General features: G+C 42.7%; 1 protein-coding gene across 2 annotated transcripts in view; it reads left to right on the forward strand.

Annotated features, from left to right (window-relative positions):
- The first annotated feature begins 423 nt into the window (after positions 1-423).
- Positions 424-12,787, forward strand: part of FREM1 (FRAS1 related extracellular matrix 1) — a 163,917-nt gene continuing 151,553 nt past the window's right edge. The window contains exon 1 of one of the 2 annotated variants that reach the window (XM_019517566.1): positions 424-858. The gene's annotated coding sequence lies outside the window, so the exon portion shown is untranslated. The remainder of the gene's footprint in view (positions 859-12,787) is intronic. The other variant, XM_019517564.1, reaches the window with a different exon arrangement.

The following is a 12,787-nucleotide window of genomic DNA, read 5'->3' on the forward strand; positions in this document are numbered from 1 at the left end:
ATGACACTGAAAGATTTGGCCTACTGAGTATATCCTTCTACTGCTTCCTGTAGGTCCAGATGGGAAAAAGGGCTGATATCGCTGTTTACCTTTATTGTACTAAAATGTCAATAAAAGATTACAATGAATATGTTTTTTAATATTCAGTCTGAAATATGAATTCCAGTCTTAATCCATTGCAGTATTTTAAACAGTAGAATGAATTACCTTCTAATAGTCTAAACACATTACAGTGCTAATTTGTCTGAGTTTAATTTCACCAGCCATGGGTTATCCTCTAAGGCGGGGCTATGAATTTTATCTGTATTTGAATAAAGTAGCAGGAAAGGGGCTAGGGTGGGGAGATTTCTATCAGAGCCATTTGCTATAAAGCTTTAGCACATCACTGATAGTGGGGAAAAACTGTCTAATAGAACTAAGGAGAAAAATGAGCAGACCTGATTAACAGGAGCTCAGTTTTTATTCCCAGCAGACTCAACTAGCAGAAGGGGAAGAGAAGATCTGGGGCTCATTGCCAGAGAAACATTGCTCAATGTAAATATTTGAAGGCATCTTTAGAATGTCCTTATCATAGGGAGCCCTGAAGCTTTTGTACTCTGGAAGTTTTCAAGTCAGCAACAGCCTTGTAGATAACTACGGCAAAGAGTTTTTAATGTGGATTTTTAGTGCAAAGAAAGCTAAAACCAAGCTGACCAGAAAGACTGGAATTTCTGCTCGCTCGCTCTCTCTCGCCCACTCATTGGATTTGTCTCTCTGCAAGCCCTTTAAACCAGAGATTACTGGGTCAGTGACTCTTATTATCCCTCTTATGCCCGTATCCTCTTGTTTGCAAGCTCCTGAAGGAATATTCCTAATTGTGTAAGTACATTCTCTGTGTCTTCCTTTTCCTACTAACAATAATGTTGTATGAATTGAATGCTATAGAATATATGCCTGCAGTAGTATTTAAAACCTTCACTGGATGTTACAAGGTACACAGGCAGTAGATACAGTATTCTGGATGAAAGCATTCTAATTTAAGATGAAAAGGAGGCACTGAGTATTACCAGTGGGTTCACAAGTATTTTTTTAAAAGTTAAAGATTCCAAATAACGTATATTGTCCTAATGTACAAATGATCTTTTTTATTAGGTGATGTGGTGTCTTTCTTCCATCAACAAGTAAACTCATACAACTTTATGCTTTTATATTTTGTTGCTTCCCCCTCAAAACATAAAGTTTGGAAGTGTTTAGTAAGACTTTAAAAATTTTTCTTTTTAATGAAGCATACTGAAGGAGAGAATATGGTACAAACCATTAAAAAACAGACATTTAATATAGATACAAGATAAAGCCCTTCAGAGATATTACTTTGATTTAGCTGGAAGAATCTTGATTTTTAAAGTAGATATTAAGGGAATATATTTTTTATTTTTCAGGAGAGTTCTATGAGAATATTCACAGTTTTGTTTGTATTCATATACTCTCCCTATATAACTGAACATAAAGGCTTTGATTTGTAACATTTTGAAAAAGCGCTTTGCTGTTTTTCCTGTGTGTACACAGGACTTGCCTCTGAAAGTCAGCTTTTTTGGGTCTGTCACATCAGACTGAGATTTTCTAGTTAGTTAAACTCCTGTTGATAGTTATACTCGACATCCTGGAGACATTATTAAAAAGGAATGTTGATATTTATGATACTGAGAGATTAACTGATGTTTTTTGCTGCATGATGTTATAAGTATACTGGCAAAAATACATCTCTATTGCGATCATGTATTTTGTATATCTGGAGAACTGGCACTTGAAGGACATTAGAGATACAACACCAGTTGCTTCAGTGGTGAGGGAGTGCACAATCCTCTTTCTTCTCTCCCAGTTAAACAGCGCCCACTCATGGGCCCTGTAGTTAAGTGTCTTGTCAGCATTTCTTTTATGATTCAAGTGACTTAGAAACCAATGATGTAAATATGACATGTAAGTAGGGAATATTCTAACCTCTCCCCACCCCGAACCCTGCAGTTTTACTACACTTACACACTCTATTTAGGGTGTATAGAATGTAAGTATGCTAGAGCTGTGCTGTGTTGTTTCAATTTAGATTATGAATTGGTTTGGAGCTCAATCCTATGCTATGCCAACTTTGAGATTTTTTACAGTTTATTTTTTCCATATGCAAAAACAGGCAAATAATGCACACAAAAAAGCCATGTTAATATTTAAATGAATGTGCCTTCATTTTATTTGTTCATTTGTTGAGTTCACTTTCTGCAAGTACTAAAGGAGTCCAGTGCAGTTGTACATATGCCTGTGAGAAGTAAATTTTAGCATTTATACCATTCCATAGGCAAAGGAACCAGTTGATCTGACCATTATTTGAGCAATACATTAGAATGGTCACAATGAATCCATAGAGTAAAAATAATTAACTAATAATAAATATTAGTTGTATAAATTAGAAGAAAATACAATCTTGGGTACGTCCTGTGCTCAGAAAGAAAGGTTAAATTATGAACTGATTTTATTCACTTATCTTTCCTTATCTCAATTACAGTGATTCTGCAATAGCTTAATTCTTCAGGATAACCTTCCCTCATGTATACTGCTGTATACATTATTGGTTATTGTAACTAGGTGGTCTGTATGGCAGAACTTGATGGCAGTCGTGCCTTCGTAATTTGCAACCTGAGCTTCTGTGAATGATTCAGCTGCCTTTTGTGCAGCTAGGTGAAAAAAACTGAATAGGCAGCATTCAGGAGGTTGTTAAACAGTCCCTAATGAAATGTCTTATTTTGTCTGTGGTTGCTATCATTGTGATGCCTTGTAGCAGCATTTCAAAGGGCTATAATAGCTGGCTGTGAGGATAAGCTGTAGTTGTGTTCCAGATAAATGCAGCCTACAGATGTCTGGAGGTATTAGATGAGTACTTTAAGTTGACAATAGAGATGTGCTGTGCAATAACCTTAAACATTTAATGTTGCTTTAGTTATATATCAGTGTAATTTGTTAAAAAATCATGCGTATATTTTTAGTCCCAAATTACTACATTTAGTGGTCTGGAATAATTCTGATGAGATGCATTTAAATAGTTCTTTAAAATAATACATACCTAAATTAGAATATTAGTGCAAATATCCATAATTATGCTAGGTACAAGAGACTCTCAAGAGACTCTCAAACTGCTCAACTCAAACACAGTGAATATTTTTATTCCCACTCCACAGGTAGAAAGACTGAAGGTCACACACTATATCAGTGCAAAAGTCTAACTCGTGCCTCTTTGTACAGGAGGCGTCACTTCTAACTTTCAGCCAAACTTAACACTGATCCTTATCATGGAAAATAGAACTAAGTTATTCTTTAATTTAGAAATGTTGATCACTCTTAGTGAGTCTATCCAAATATAGAAAGGGCTGCAAAACCTCCTCTCTGAAAAGGTTTTCCTCTATAAGAATGACAAAACACTTTTCCCTTTCACCCAGCCAAAACATAATATCTAATGCATCAAAAGTGCTTACCTTATCCCAAGAGGAATTTTTATCCTGAAAAGAAATAAAAGCCAGAGCCTGCATGAAACCCACCAGGGCCTTCACTGTTGCCACTGATTTTATGTAGTAGGTGCTCACATATTATGTTGGCAGTATAAAACACCAAGGCAGATCAGGTGGCAACCAATTCTGTGGAAATGGTTTTTACTTTGCTGGGATGGGTTGTCAGCAACATGCTATTTCACTTCTGTGAGATGGCAGGTATCATTGCCCCACACAAGCATTAAATTGCATCATGACTTGACAAAGCAACATCATCATCCATGTTTCATCATGGCTTCCTCTCCAGGTTTCCAGTCTTCCCTGTGAGGAACATACTGGCATCTCCTTTTTCAATCTTTGATCAATGACTTCTACACTCTGCGTCCACTAAGGAAATCTCACTGCCTGATAGAGCTGCTTACATCATGAGAACTGCATCTAAGTTGCAAATCCATAGAAATCTACAGGTAGCTCAAAAGCCAAAAATTTGGTGTTGCTGATTAGAAGCTGGATGCTGTTTTACTGTAGAGTGTCTTTATTTCCTTACTGAACAAAGTGTAACAAAGTGACACCAAGTTCAAGCAATTTGGAATGAAAAACATTTTCTGTTCAGTAATTATATATCAGTCATAACAGAATCAAGCTGATCACTGACTAATCTGTTTGCCTGCTAGCATTATAGTTTGATCTTTTATTCATTGCCAGTTATCTGTTGAATTCAAATTCTTTTCCAAAGGCTTCAAAGCTTTCCTCCATCAGCTAAGTCTGACTTCTTTCATCTAATCACAACTTGAGGTTAAAGAGGTTAAAGAGATCAGTCTGTCTACTGTACCACTTTTCTTGCCGACTGAGGAGCAGGGTAGGTTTGGCATGACAACGCATTCCCCATCTACTCCCCAGACATACACAAAGATTGTTCTTCTCTTCACAAGAAGGCCTTTTTCCTCTCCAGTGCTGTCTCACTTCTGGAGAGGACATCTGCCTGGCCCATCTTTTGGCTTCTCTGTCAGGACCTATTTGTCCTAGTCTACCTGATCTCATTGATGTAAAATTTTAATGGCACTTTGAATCCTCCTCTCTTTTCTCATAAGACTTGCTAGTCCTTCTTACATAATCCAGGTCTTTAGAAGCCTATTGTGAAGAAGACCCAGAATACCTAGAAACTGGAAAGCATGATAGTACTAGGCCCAGTGGAAGGGCCCAACATGGTTAAGTGACCCAGAGGAAAGTAAGATGGATTTTTCTACCCCCTGTTAAATCAGGGGAGTTGTTACACATTGGGATTAGGACATGCTAAAAGTAAGTGGCATTGCAGTTAGAACGTTGTCTGAGCAGTTGCATGGTAAGGATTAATACCCTCTCTGACTTGTACTGCTCAGACTTGCTGCTAGAGGGCTGGTGAGCAGGGGCATGGCTAAGAGCTGCTCGCTAGCTCTCCAGTGGCTTCCCTTGTTTCACCCTTGGCCCTTGTGGCTTGCATCTCCAACCCCCATCTCCCCTGGACCCTGGGGATCGTTCCCTGCCCTCCCCTGGGGCTCACCTTTGCTTTCCCCCAGCTTTCTTCCCCAGCTCCCTGCTTACCTGCAGTTGTCAGTGCTATACTAGGGGTGATGGAAGCTCCTGTTTCACTCCAGGGGCTGTGCAGGGACTGGGCTCAGCCCAGAGACTAGAAGTGGCAGCAGCAGGTGGGCAAATTCCCCCTCCCTGCCTGCTCCTGGCCTAGTGGGAAACATCTGGGGGGCAGGCAGAGAGGGGGAACCCACCCCCCCACTGCTGCTACTCTCCAAGCTGAGCCCAGTCCCTGCATAACCCTTTGATTAGGACAGGAGCTTCCCTCACCTCTGAGATAGTGCTGGCAGCAGCAGGTGAACAGGGAGCTGGGAGCCAAGGAGGAGGCAGGAAGTGAGCCAAGAATGGGAGGGAAAGGGGAGGGAAGTGGAGGGAAATGTGCCTCTGAGCACAAAGGGAAAATGAGGGCATTCTTACCTTCTTTGGAAATCCCCCTAGGTGCTGGTTCTCCCTGGCTGTTGCTCCAGGGCACTAATGTGGATGATATATCTGAAGGATATGTCATCCACAGGTAGGGGGTTGGGAGCAGCGTATCTTGTATTCTGGAGGACCACTCCCAGATTGTAGTGGCCCCATATAGCAGTTTAACGTTACTGCAACACGAGCTGCCTAAAACAAGCTCGAGATAATCCTCATCCAAAGAGGATTATCTCTGAGATGCTCAGAGCCCACTTAACTCATCTTTTCCTGCCTTAACATGCAGACACTCCATTTTAAGATGTGGGAAAGGTAACATGTAGTACCACCCCCAGTTTACACTTTAACCTCCAACAAAAGGACATATAATTTTATATAAATGGTAAGAGAGAGCATGGTAGAAAGAATGTTTTAACTTGAGAATTTTCTAGCCTAAAGCTTTTGATTGATGTTCAGGAAATGGGCAAAGGTTTGGAATAACCTTTTATTTTTACCATATTGATCTGCTTCTCCCAACAAATAACCAGACACTAGACGTTTATGGTCCCGTCTCAGTGCAGAAAAATTCTGTCATTGCATAATTCCAAAGAGATTAAAAAGGAGGGAAGGAGGATAATGTAGACAGTATTGTAACCTGGGCGGTAGTCCAAGAGGTACCCCCTCTCCAATTGAAGGGATAAAAGCAGGTGCATAAGTACTGTGGGAGGTGTAGGGACTCTCCTCCCCCTATAGAGGAGAGCCAGACCACCAATGGGGACGTAACCATATACCTTTTAATACTGGGAACGTAACAGGCATAAATCAGAGGGTATAGTGGACACTACAATGCCCCAAAGGGGCAGGATTCAACAAAGGTTAGACACTTACAATCACTGACAAAAAACAGGGTTAACAAAATATAAAACACAAACAGCAGAACAAGCAACACTGGTTGGTGAAATATAAAAAGGCACAAAATGTAAAATGACAAGGAAATATAGGGCCTTGGTACCTGGAGGGGGAGAAAACACAATGGCCCCTTTCCACTGCAAGAAGACTTACTTCTTGTTATCTCCCTCACCCCAAGTCACCTCAGCTGGGACTTGAACCCAGATCTCCTTTGTGGTAGGTAGGACCCCTGCCACACAGCCACTACTGGTGGCACTATGCCACCCTGCTAGAGGTCTTGACTTTCCCAGAGCCCCGGCCTCACATTGAGCTGCCTGGCTTCTGACTGGAGGAGCTGGAAGCAGGTCGCTGCTCAGACCCTTCCTGGAGTGGGGGGAGCCTCTCCTGCTAAATGCAGCCTCTCATAGGGGATCCTGGAGCCCAGTGAGGAGTCTCTCCTGCTGGCTGCACGCTGCACTGCTGAGGGTCCCACTGCTGCCTGCAGGCCCTGCTCTTTCAAGCTCTTCGGGGGCACTGCTCCTACCCTGCTGGCTCAGTTCTTGCCAGCTCTATGAAGCGCCTTCCTTGTGGTCCCCCACTGGTGTCTCCCCTGAGTCAGCCCACGCTGCCCCTTTTATCCCCCTCCAGGTGACCCAAGGGGCTAATCGGGACACGGGAGTGGGTGGGAGGGTGAGTCTCTGAGGCCTGATTGGTGCGGAAAGGGAATCCCAAGTTCTCCAATCATCTTTTGCCCTTTCAAAACCCTTGGGCTAGGTCACTGCCAGCTAGCCCATCACAGTATCATTTTTCCAATGGCATAAGATGAATACTATTAGAAGCTGAACATTTTATAGACTGCTTCAAACAGCTGTTAGGGAGAAATAGCTAGTCATTTTTCTTAGCTACTTGTACATTATATTCATAGTAATGGACCTGCTCTTCCTATTGAATAGTTGTACTATGGATATGTAAGTGTTCAAAAAGTGTCTTGTTCTACTTGTGACATAATTCTGGGGGGGGGGAATAAACATGCAGGGAAATTAAATAAGTAGAAAACTGAGCAAAACTGATTCATTCTTATAGTCACAGATTATTCTGGGAGAGCTGTTTCTCTGGGGTCAAATGAGAAAAGGAAAAACACCTGTTCATTGCTCTACTTTAGGAAAATAATCACTGTATTCATTCAGTTCAATTAATTGTTAGTTTCTAAACTCAACTGTAGGGACCCACATGTTTTTAAACATAAAACATTATGTGAATTTAATTACTGGTCTCTCCAATTCTCTTGAATATATTAAATGTCTCTTTAAACTATGGACCATCTTTATGATTTAAAGCCCCTTTAACAGTATAAACAGATGCATCCAGCAGAAAACAGTGTACTGAGAGGAACTTTCTGGAAGACAGTGTTTTGAGGGGAAGTGGAGGTGGGTAGCTCTCACTGGGCATGTCCACATGTTCATTAAAGCACCTTTGCCACTGCACATTAAGTTCAGTACCTCTAATGTGAAGTACTACATAAAGGCGCATTAGCCCATACTAAGGTGCAGTAGCAAAGACAAATTTTTTTTGTGATGCTTAATGTACAGTAGATTAATTCTACTGTACATTACTGTGTTAGCATGGTTTTTGCCATGATGCGCTAATAAGCAGTAGAATAGGCTACTGTGCATTATGGCATCTTGTATAGATGCACCCACTTAGTCTCAATCGCTAGGGACAGACATTACACATAAACTGGTTCAAGTGATCCGAAAATGGTTTAAACCTGTAACAGAACAGACATCCAGTGTACATAAACTAGTTTGAAAATGGTTGAAACTGGTTTAAGATAAACATTGTTGAATGTAGTATCAGACTTAACTGATTTGGCTCAAACCAGTTTATTCAATGTCTGTCCCAGACCCCTTGCTGGTTTAAGTTAAACCAGAGTCCTCCAGCAACCCGCCCCTGGGTGGGGCTCTGCTCTCTGCTCCAGCCCGGCCCAGCTGGCCCCACACCTCTGTTCCCTGGCTGGAGCTCCAGTAGAGATTGCAGGTACAGCAGCATCTGCCTGGTTTCCTCCTCCCCCCCTTACCACCACTCGCTGCTTAAGCAGGGATTTCCCTCTCCCCTCTGCCTTATACAGACACCTCTCAGCATTAGCTAGCATACTACATGCTGGCTACAGTCTGTGCCATGGGAGACAGGACAAATGCAGACAGGACTGTATCAGCTTAGGGCTCTTTGGAGCTAATCAACAGGTAACTGATAATGTCCCTCTGTTCCTTCCTTGGAAAAAGTTGTTTACGAAGAGCTTGAACTAATGAGAGAGGATTTTGTTTTGTCTGATGGGCTGATAAATACTAACAACTCCCTGTGTAACTCCCTGGTCTGTAACTCGGGGATATACAGCAAAAGCCATGTTATCAAGCACATCACCAACTGGAAAGCTCCAGTGCATCTGTCACTCTTCTGAGGGACTCAGCAAAGTGAAATCGGAAGTCCAACTTCTGGTTTCGCCACCGTGAGCCTATTGTGATTCTTCCTTGTGGACCATGGCCCCGGGGCAAAGCCTGCATGGGGCCCCCCTCCCTATTCCCCAGCACACTGACCTGGATGCGTAGTGCACCGGCACACTGATGGAGTGAATTTGATTAACCGGCATATTTGATTAACCAGCATCCCCCATTCCAAGGGGATGCCAGATAACAGAGCTTTTGCTGTATACTGGACGTAAGGAAAAACTTCTTTACCATCAGAGTTTCCAGAGTCTGGAATAGACACCCCCTGGAAGTGGTGCAAGCATCTACTCTGGACATGTTCAAGTTGTGTTTGGATGCTTATTTTGCTGGGGTCATCTGACCCCAGCTGAATTCCTGCCCTTTGGGCAAGGGGCTGAACCTGATGATCTTGTTAGGTCCCTTCCAGCTCTAATGTCTATGAAATCTATGAAACTCAGCTTCCTGCTGGCTCTCTTGCTGGTCAGGAGGACGGGGGACTTCTCCCTAATCAGAGCATCCTGGCATGCCTGGCCATGCCCTCCCCTCAGCTCAGCACTGATGAAGGGAAGGGAGGACTCCTATCGCCCTCCAGCTTCTAGCCTGAGCCACTGCAGGCATGTGCCTGTATTTCTTCAGTGGAGAGGGACAGACATTCAAAAAGCCTGAGCCTGAATTGATTCAATCTTTGCAGGTTAGTCTAATCAGTTTTGTAATCAGACCGACATTCTGGAAATGCAGGCACATACCTGCAGTGGCTCAGGCTAGAAGCTGGGGGGTGCTAGAGCAACCCTCCCTTCCTTTCACAGTACTGAGCTGAGGGAGGCGGGACCATGGCCAGGCCCCATCAGGATGCTCTGAGTAGCCCAGCAGGGACTTGATAACAGTGTTTATCACCCCTAACTCAGTGTTTATCACCACAATAAGAAAACAACAGAGGGACATTACCAGCTATCTGTTGATTCTGCCTATTGATTCTACCTGGTGATTCAGCAGGCACCATAGCCAGCAGGTGATCTGCTAGCTAACACTCAGACACTTCCTCAGCAAGGCAGAAGGGAGGAATTCCTGCTTATCAGGGAGTGGTGAAGAGAGGGGGGAAGCAGCCCACAGTCTCTGGAGTTGCAGGCAGGGAGCAGATACGAGGGACCAGCCCTGCTGTAGAGCAGAGAGCCCCACCCAACCCAGAGAGTATACTGGGATGCTGGAGGAGTCTGATTTATCTTAAACGAGCAAGGGGTCTGGGGCAGACATTGAATAAACCAGTTTGAGCCAAATCAGTTAAGTCTGATACTACATTCAACCAGGTTTATCTCAAACCAGTTTCAGCCATTTTCCAACTGGTTTATGTGCACTGAGCATCTGTTCTGTTACTTAAACCAGTTTATGTGTAATGCCTGTCCCTAGCCTGTGTGGTTACAAACTGATTCCACTCACCTGCAAAGATTGAATCAATTCAGGCTCAGGCTTTTTGAATATTTGTCCCTAGCCAATCAGGAACTATGAGCTACTTTAACTAGAGTGCTGTTTTAATGATACACTGTGTATTGTCCTCATTTCAGTGTTTTTGAATTGGCCAGGCTATGATGACAAGACATAACAAAGGTACTGGTTCCTTATTTACAGAAAATATCTCTTTCTCTCCTCTTCCTCCACTTTTTCTTTATGTCTTTAAAAAGCTCTGTTCACTTCTTTATGATGAAAGAATGGAACATTACTCTTGCACTTGGTTGCTGGAAATGAAAGGACTTCCAAGTTACAACAAGGGATATTGGAGGCATCTTGTAATAATATAGCCTTTATTTCACTTTTTTTTATCCTTTCCTCTTACCCTTTTCTAACATTCTCTTACCTTTTCTCAGTCTCTCTGTTGTTTTCTGTATTGTTCTGCTCTCTTCTCTTCTATCCATACGTCCATCTCATGGGACAGTTCTCTTCTCTTGGTAGGTCTAGCACCCCTGGTACAGTTACGTATGCGTTAGAGTTCAACAGTGCAATAATGTTCAGGTCTGGGTTCTTCTTTAAATATGATGTTAAACTAAAATCTTCCCCATCCCTGTTTGGTTGCTGTTCTGGTAGAACTTTAACACACTGTGGCTCTTTGTGTATCACCTCAGTGTCCTGAGAAGCATTCCTTTTCCTAGTCAAACAGCAATTAGTCTTCTAAACTTGTTGAACTGTTGCTGACAGGGTTGTCAAACAAAGACAGATTTTTATTGACAATCTGAAAACTTTTTACTGACATACGTTTTACATAACATAAATGTAAACAAGGGCTGGATTCAGCTTTAAAGGGTTAACACCACCAATATTAAAAAAGTTTGGCTGTCAGTAAAGTTTGCAGATTGCCAGTAAACAAAATTTTCTTGGATTGGTGATCCTGCTCAACTACAGCAATGGTTTTACATTGTGCTGCCTCCATCATAGGGGTCTCCTACTCATCTCCACATCCTGATACCCCCAATGATACCTGCTATCATGCTGCATCCCCCAATCCTACTCTCACTTGCCGTGGTCCCTCTTTCTGGGCATGAACTCCCAAAGAAGGAGAACTGTCTCCCTAAATGTGACCCAGCAGCATTATAGTCAGGTGACTGAACACTGCAGCAGGAGCACATGCTTGGGCCACAAAGCCCTGAGAGAATGAACTGTGTGGGGTGCTCTGATCCCATTCAGACACCAGGTGGTGCTTTTATGAGCTGTCTATGCATCAAGACTTGTCTCCAGTACCAGTACAAGGAGTGTCCATCAAGCTCAGGGCTTCTTAGTTTTTTATGGATAGCTCTGTTTTTATGGACTTTATGGCCAGGCCTTGTTAGGCTTGTTTTTTATTGACTGTCCACAGATTTATGGACAGTTGGCAGCCCAGGTTTTTCAGTAGTTAACAGTTGCTGCATTATGTTGAAGATGATAAAATTTGCAGATTTGGCATTTGTAAATAAATGGCTTTTGGTGCTGCCTATTTTTATTATTAACTTTGATTATACTGGGTCTGTGAGTTAGAAGGGAAAGGTATTTACTGTAGCCTTGTAGTCTCTTAAATTCCAAGAGTGGTTGCATCTACATGAGACACTACTGCACAGTGGTTACTGTGCATATATTTAGTACTTGTATAATCATGTAACTGGAGTTACTAAGCTGTAGCGCAAACACATGCCTTTTAAGTGATGCTACCATGTGGTAGCAGAATAATACTGCACAGTAACATATTAGCATTGTTGGTGGTGTCATGTGCAGTCTTATTTGGCTACTGCGTAGTCAGCATCTCATGTAGATCAAAAAGTGCCACTGATACCAAAAAGTGACTACATGCAATAAATGCCCTTAAAAAGAGAGGTAGTTGGGAAGACAGTGAATAGGATCCTGTCCATCTCTGGATTCTGTGATGCTAGATCAGAAAGGCAGTGGAGGAATACAAGTGAGCCCAGATAGAGCTGATGCAGTTTTTTGTGTTAGAGCTATTTTCCCTGATTGAGATGAAGATTGCTGTTGAAGAATGATTTCATAGTTTCATAGTTAGTAGGGTCGGAAGGGACCTGAGTAGATCATCAAGTCCGACCCCCTGCCATGATAGGAAAGAGTACTAAGGTCAAATGACCCAGCAAGGTGATTGTCTAGCCTTGTCTTAAAGACTCCCAGGGTAGAAGTCAGCACCACTTCACTTGGAAGTTGGTTCCAGATCCTAGCCGCCCTGACAGTGAAGTAGCGCCTCCTGATGTCTAATCTGAATTTACCCTCTGCCAGCTTGTGACCGTTATTTCTAGTCTCTCCTGGTAGCTCGGCGAAACAGAGACTCCCTCAATGCCTGCTGGTCCCCTCTGACTAGTTTGTAACAGGCCACTAGATACCCCCTCAGCCTTCTCTTGTGGAGGCTGAACAGGTTCAAGTCCCGCAGCCTCTTCTTGTAGGGCCTGCCCTGCTGCCCCCTGATCATGCGAGTGGCCC

Source organism: Gavialis gangeticus, unplaced genomic scaffold (assembly GCF_001723915.1).
Source record: "Gavialis gangeticus isolate Ggan-Ray unplaced genomic scaffold, GavGan_comp1, whole genome shotgun sequence".
In the NCBI taxonomy this organism is placed as follows: domain Eukaryota; kingdom Metazoa; phylum Chordata; order Crocodylia; family Gavialidae; genus Gavialis; species Gavialis gangeticus.